Source organism: Magnolia sinica, chromosome 10 (genome assembly GCF_029962835.1).
Source record: "Magnolia sinica isolate HGM2019 chromosome 10, MsV1, whole genome shotgun sequence".
NCBI classification, from domain to species: Eukaryota; Viridiplantae; Streptophyta; class Magnoliopsida; order Magnoliales; family Magnoliaceae; genus Magnolia; species Magnolia sinica.
In genome coordinates this window covers 56,912,009-56,918,987 of record NC_080582.1, presented here as the reverse complement: position 1 = coordinate 56,918,987, position 6,979 = coordinate 56,912,009, and the positions used below count along the sequence as shown (strand labels likewise).

The 6,979-nt window shown below is 36.6% G+C and overlaps 1 non-coding gene across 1 annotated transcript; it reads left to right on the top strand.

Moving 5' to 3' along the window:
* Positions 1 to 348: 348 nt before the first annotated feature.
* LOC131217925 (small nucleolar RNA R71) lies at positions 349 to 455 on the top strand. Its single transcript, XR_009157509.1, has one exon. It is a non-coding gene; the product is annotated as a small nucleolar RNA R71 (small nucleolar RNA).
* Positions 456 to 6,979: the final 6,524 nt, after the last annotated feature.

The following is a 6,979-nucleotide window of genomic DNA, read 5'->3' as shown; positions in this document are numbered from 1 at the left end:
GTTGTATGAATGTTGCAATCACAGATGCTACAAACACTTTCATTAACCTTATCCTTCTTTCCTTCCATGGCCTCAACTTTTCTTATGAGCGTAGTCACTTTACACTTGAGATCATTCTCTTCTTTAAAGTACAATCCACCTTTCTCCTTTAATTGAGTTGGCCTAGACGTGGTGTTCGATTTTGGGTAATAGTCCCATGATTGTGTTTTTTCAGCAAGACTATCGAGGTAATCCCATACCTCGTCAACATTTTTATTAATGAATTCTCCATTACACATTGTCTCGACCATTTGCCTCATGGAAGATGTCAGTCCATCGTAGAAAAAATTTGTGATGCGCCACGTTTCAAAGCCGTGTTGTGGGCATGAACTGACCAAATCCTAGAACCTTTCCCAACATTGGTAAAATGTTTCATCCTCCTTTTAGGTGAAGTTCATGATTGCTTTTCTAAGGGTAATCGTTTTATGATGTGGAAAAAATTTCTTTATAAATTCCCTCTGCATATCATTACATGTGCCAATGGATCTAGGACGCAGTGAATGTAACCACGTCTTAGCCTTCTCCTTTAAGGAAAAAGGAAAGAGTCTCAGCCTGACTGTGTCCTCAGACACATTTTGAAAATATAAAGTGGCTATGACCTCATCAAACTCTTTCAAATGTAGATATGGTTCTTCAGATTCAAGCCCATGGAACTTAGGAAGGAGTTGGATAACCCCTGGCTTGATGTCCATATGTCCCGTAATTTCAGGAAAAATCATGCATGAGAGCGTACTCAGCCTCGCTGGTTGTAAATAATCCCGTAAAGTATGAGGCGGGGGTGCTTGATGCACCTCATTCTCATCCTGAATGTCCTCTACCCTAGGTTGGGGTAGAAGAGGTTGGTTTTCAGTTATCACTTCAATTAACTCAGGGGATTTCGAGTGGTGTCTAGTCCTGCAATGGATAGTTAACCCCTCAACCAATCCTCCTTCAGTCAAGAGACGTCGAGTGTTGTCACGGGCCCACTTGGGTATGAAACACTCGCAACCCTCAATCAAATTCGAAACCTAATCCTAAGAAAGGAAAAGAAAATCTAAAAAGAAAGAGAGGGTTGGAAAGAAGTTACCAAATTGGAGTCCCTAAGTTAAAAACCTGCAAAAGAAAACAAAACAAGTTAGTTTCTAAAGAGGAAGTCTATAATTAGAAAATTCTTAAAAAGAAAGATAAAAGTAGACTAGTTTCTAAAAGAAGAAATTCCAAAAAGAAAGTGGAAATAAATTACGAAGGTCCTAAACTAGAAAGTAAGTTACTAAAAGAGATCTGAAAAATTGAAAGTAGAGAAAAAACTTACTGAATTAGAAATTTCTATCTTAAAAGCCTACAAAATAGGAAAACAGGTTAGTTTCTAGAAATCAGAAAAACCTAAACCTAAAGTTTAAAAAAAATCTAATCTTAAACTAATTCTAAAACTAGTTAATTTTAAAGAATTGTAACCGTCAGTCCCCGGCAACGGTGCCAAAAACTTATTCACTCCCCAAGTATAGGGTTGTGATGTAGTAATAAACTCGGTGAGACCGAGGTCGAATCCCAAGGGACTGATACTTGTACGTAATCTGAAACTAGGTAGAAATAGAACTAGCCTAAGATGAAATCTAAATCAACTGTAATTTGAGGAATAATGATGAAATAATTATTTAAAACTTTAAAGAATTCAAAGGTAGGAAACTAGGGATTCAGATGATCCACTTGTAGAGATCAGGAAGATCTTATGCCTGCTTTAAGAATCATGGGAATTAAACTGAACTTCCTCTGATATAATTTTAAAGAGATGAAAGGTATATGAATTATAATGGATTCCATCACCAAACCATGCCCAGGAGACAAAGCAAACAACAGAATTAAACTAATTACCAACCAATCAACACGCTATGAAGGTTAGGAAGAATACTGTCATCCTACCATGCCCAGGAGACGATGGTGAACAACAGGGCTTCCTGACATCATAAACATATGGGGAAAGGGACATGCTCAAAGCTATCGCAGACCCATTGTAATTTCAGTCACAACAACCCACTAAAAACTGACAGCATTCCCATAATCAAACTAGTATCAAATTCAATTCAATAAAAACACAAGCAAAAGGTCTCCCCATTACGCTACAAGCTTCACCTCTTAGCCCTAGCTAAGAGGTTTAGCCCAACATGATGGGGTTAAATCTCTCAAAAATAGTCATGGAAAAAAAAGGAATTCAACAAATAAAAATTCAACAACTCTCTCCCTGCTCCTTTACTTCACGTCCAGCCCCCAGCTTCCGATCGGATTCCTCCTCTCTTTTTTTCTTCCCTTCTCTCTTTCTTCTCTTTCCTTTATAGCAGGAGAGGGCGGTGGCTGGCTATTTACGCACGGCAGCTTCCGCAGCGGAGTCGGTTGATGTTCTGCGCAGCTTCCTTTACGCAGCCAAGAAGATGAGCAGAACACAGCCCACTTCAATCGTTTCTTTTCGAAAAAGCAACGTCCCTTGGGGTTTTTTGGGATGAGTTACACGATGGACGGTTTGGATTATCCGTCTGACCGAAGACAGTGGGCTACAACTGCCCGAATTTCTCGGACGGTCTCGGACGTGCGTAACAGGGTGTGCGCTGGTGCTTGGTGGGGCCCATAATCAGCGTCTGTTAGGAAATCTACTCCGTCTATTAACTTCGTGACGAAATTTCTGGTGGCGATAGATGGTTTTGGAGTGCTTTTGATATGGCCCAACTGCTGGATCTTACGGCCGTCTAATCTCCTTTTGAACGGTTGGGAACCAATCCTCACTTGTCTTTTGCAATTATATCACCTAGGTCTTGGTGATATGGGCCGTAGAATTCTGATGGACGGTCTAGATTGGACCATCGAATCAAGATGGTGGCCCACTGCACCCAACCGCAAGCTCTGTTTGAGCGCTGGAGGAAGGTGCCGTGAAGAAGACTCGGTCAAACCGAGTTTGACTAGTTTGAGCAGTCCGGTGGGGCGCGGGAGTGTACAGCACGGCGCACTCTCACCTTATATGTGGGGTCCACTGTAATGTATATGAGAAATCCACACCATCCATCTTGTTTCTCTTCTACTTTAAGTAGTTGAGACCAAAATTGAAGCATATCCAGATAGCAGGTGGGCCCCAGTTTAATAATTTGTGGGCTGATCTTGCTATTGGGCCTCTTTCACAAGGATAGAACGGATGAAATTTGATATGTACGGTTAATTTATAGTCCTCAGGCCATGTATGAAGTTTCGAACCGAGAAAATGGTTAGAACCCTGTGATCTTGCATTCTGGCTGATTTTTGGGCTACTTGAGCTTCAGTTTCTCAGTTTTCTCGGATCTCTGGCATGTAAATCCATTGATCTTGGTCCCCTGGGGTCCATCCCTTGCCTTGGTGCATTTTGAGTGTTAATTCAATGCTTTTAGCATCCTTTTTCAGCCTAAGCTCCTAAAGTCACCTTGCAACACAAGCACGATTAAAATAGTTTGTTAAATAGTACCATGTTCATAAATACAGGCAATAACTGGGTCTAATATGCAATATTTGTCCCTCAACACTACTTCTGTATATCTCACACGTAGATCACTTAAGTGATCTTCCTGACTTGAAAATCTTATGTTATACTGTACACTAAGCTTACGTATTACATCTTCTTACTTGATACTATTAGATGTGGTGATTCCAATTTGTTTAACATGAGACTTTGTCTTTTCTCTTAATATTATGATGCATAGCTTCTGATTTTGTTAGCATACGTCATCATGATTCCACTTGATACTTATATATGCTTTAATTATAGTCATTAACATGTTGATTTGATTCTTTTCATTGATTGTATCGTTATATGTAGAATGGATGTTTATTTTTGTGCCACACTTATGAATTTAACATTTATTAAATCTCGATTATTGGTCTATATTATATGAAGTATGTCGTATTTTAATGTAAGAGTAAGTAAATCAAGGGGTGCTCTGCCCATGGCCATTCCTGAAAGGATTAACACATTTACAGGGGTGCTCTACCCATGGCCATTCTTAAAAGGATCAGCACATTATCATGAGTGCTCTACGTCATTCCCGAAAGATTAGCACATTAGCATGTGTGCTTTGCCCTAGGTCATTTCCAAAAGGATCATCACATGTACTCAGTCATGGGTTATCCCTTAAAAGATTAATACACATAGGTACTCTGCCCTAGGTGATTCCTTAAAAAATTATCACTAGTGCTCTATCACGGGTTATTCCTTAAAAGGATCGGCACAAATGCCTTGCTTATGCCATCCTCTAAAAGGATCAGTGCACACTGGTTCTCTACCTTGAATTACTCTAAAAATATTTATGAAGAGTTGTTATAAGTTAATTTTTCATTCATGAATTCTTATTTTATTACTTGTATTTTATTCTATTTAATGATATTGAGCTTGTGTTTGGTATTAATGTGGAATTCTCAATTTGTTAATGAAGTTATTCTATTAAGTTGTTATACTCACACTACTCAAACATTTCAAATACATGGTTGGAATACTATGAAGATGCAGACAATTCTTTCCATGAATTAAGATTAGTTTGTTTTCTTAATTTGATTGATGTAATAGAAACCTGAACCTCAGTCTATAGTTCTTTTATATTTTAAATTAAATTTTATATTTGAGGATTGATGTAGTAGTAGACTATAGATTAATTTACATCAATGCGTGATTTGGATTTATTTTCATAGAATGTTTAATGGAATATGGATGTGTGTAGAATGGAATGAATGTATCATAGTATTAATATATAATTTTCATAGTTCATAGGTCGAGGATTCAGGCCTTGAATTTCCCTATTCAAATGAGTCAAAATCATTCATCCCATTATACTTAACCAAGCATTAAAACATGGGTCTAAACAATAAGAATAACAAAAAAAAATCAAAAAATCAAAATCAAAATCAAAATTTTGAATAGGGCTAAACTGACATGACTAACCCAAAAAAGTTCAAAATGTTGGCCCAAGCTAACCCCGAGGCATGGCCCATTGACAACCCTAGTTAGCCATCGTGTTCATATTTTCTGACCATCTAAATTGTTAGAATATTGTGGAAGGAAAATACTCATGCATGCATTGTATATTTAAACACAAATGTAAGTAATGTAGTCCATCCACGCCTAATGGCCTGTTAGTACCATAGCTAAAGCTCTATGGTTAAAGGTGAGGATGATAAAGAGAGCATGTATGCATGAGAGAGAGAGAGAGAGAGAGAGCACTTTTATGTAAAGCTTTGTGTGGCAATGCTATGTCACACATGTTTGTGTGACATCCACTATGTCCATCTGTTCACTAGATTAGGTCAAAACATGCAACATACAAAAAGAGTTAGATCTAAAACTCAAGTGGGTCACATCAATATATTGAATGTGAAATATTGCATATATACCCACAATTGTACATTGGTTTTACACGCATAAATGTATTAAGTCGATCTAATTACATACGTTTTGCTATGTGATGTGATTTGGAGAGTTAAGAAAAAAAGATGATTAAAGTAATGATTTAAAGCTTAAAGAATGATTAAGTAGAGAATTGAATGTTTGGAAGATAATATTGAAGAATTCAAGTGCTAAAGATCTAAGGAAACCAAGTGCTAAAGATGAAGAAAAGTCTCAAAAATCACACATTCAAATAACATAAATATCAAACGGTTCGGTCCCACCTAGGGCATGTTCGGTCTGACCGAAAGTGCCAACAACAGTCCAGCAACAAACAATGATTTTCAAACTAAATTTGGCTTAATCATTCAGTGCGACCAAAGTGATGTTCAGTCCCACCAAAGGTAAGTTCGATTCAACCAAAAGGCGACAGAGAGTTCAATGTAGTTTTAGATAAATTCAACTATAGTTGAAGGAACCTTCGGTTGGATTCGATACGACCGAATGCTCTCATCGGTGCAACCGAATGTGTTCGTTGATGCGACCAAATGTGCTCGTCGGTGAGACCAAAGTGTAACAAAAGTGCGTAAATTTGAAGTCGGTATATAATTTTTCTATTTGAAGAGGTGATCAAAGCCATTGAAAACATGAATTAGGGTTTCTGAAAGAAAGTAAGATGTGGCGGAACTTCTATGGAGTCGTTCTTCTTCCTTAATCTTTCGGTTCTAATTTATTTTTTATGTTTTTGTTTGAGTTTATTTTAAATATGACAATGGTTGGCTAAATCTCTTAAATAAAGCTAAGATATGAAGCTTCTAGTTATTTTTAATGTTCTAGTTTACTTCGATTCAAATTTTATGGTATGAATAATGAACAATTCATTAATTTTAGTTTGAATAAAGCATTACTTTTAGTTTAAGTCCATTATTAGCTTTGGGAACTTTGGATGTTTAGGAAGGTTAAGATTATTTGCTTATCCATTTTGTAAGGGATTAATTTGTAAAATTCATGGATTTATTATAAACTACAGGCACGATAGATGTTTTAGATTCCCTACGATTAATAATTTGGTACTTTATGTTGTAACTGAATCAATTAAAGTTTATTTATGTTTTGATTTGTGAATTTTAAATTAACCACTCTATTATCCAATTGGATAGGATACAACTTCGACTCGAGTTGTATTATCTAATTGAATTAAGTAAATTATGCATTAAGAATAGCTAAAAGTGGATCCGTGGCGCTTTAATATTTTATTTTATTAATACTCTTTATATTACTTAGATTTTCATTATTGCTTTTTCTAATTCAAATTTCATAATTAATTCTAATTTTCGTTCTAGTTCTAAAGTGTTTTGAGAATGTACCAATATAAGTCCATGAGGATTCAATCTCGGTTTCAATGAGTTAAAACTATATCACAATCCTACACTTGGGTTTGTCATCCTTATGGATCAATTAGGAGACTGGCGATTCAATGCCCACCATTGAAACCTTGGTGGGACTACAAAAGTTTTGGATCCAGGTGATATATGTATTTTCTAATCCTAGGGAGAGTTGCTTTATGAAGAG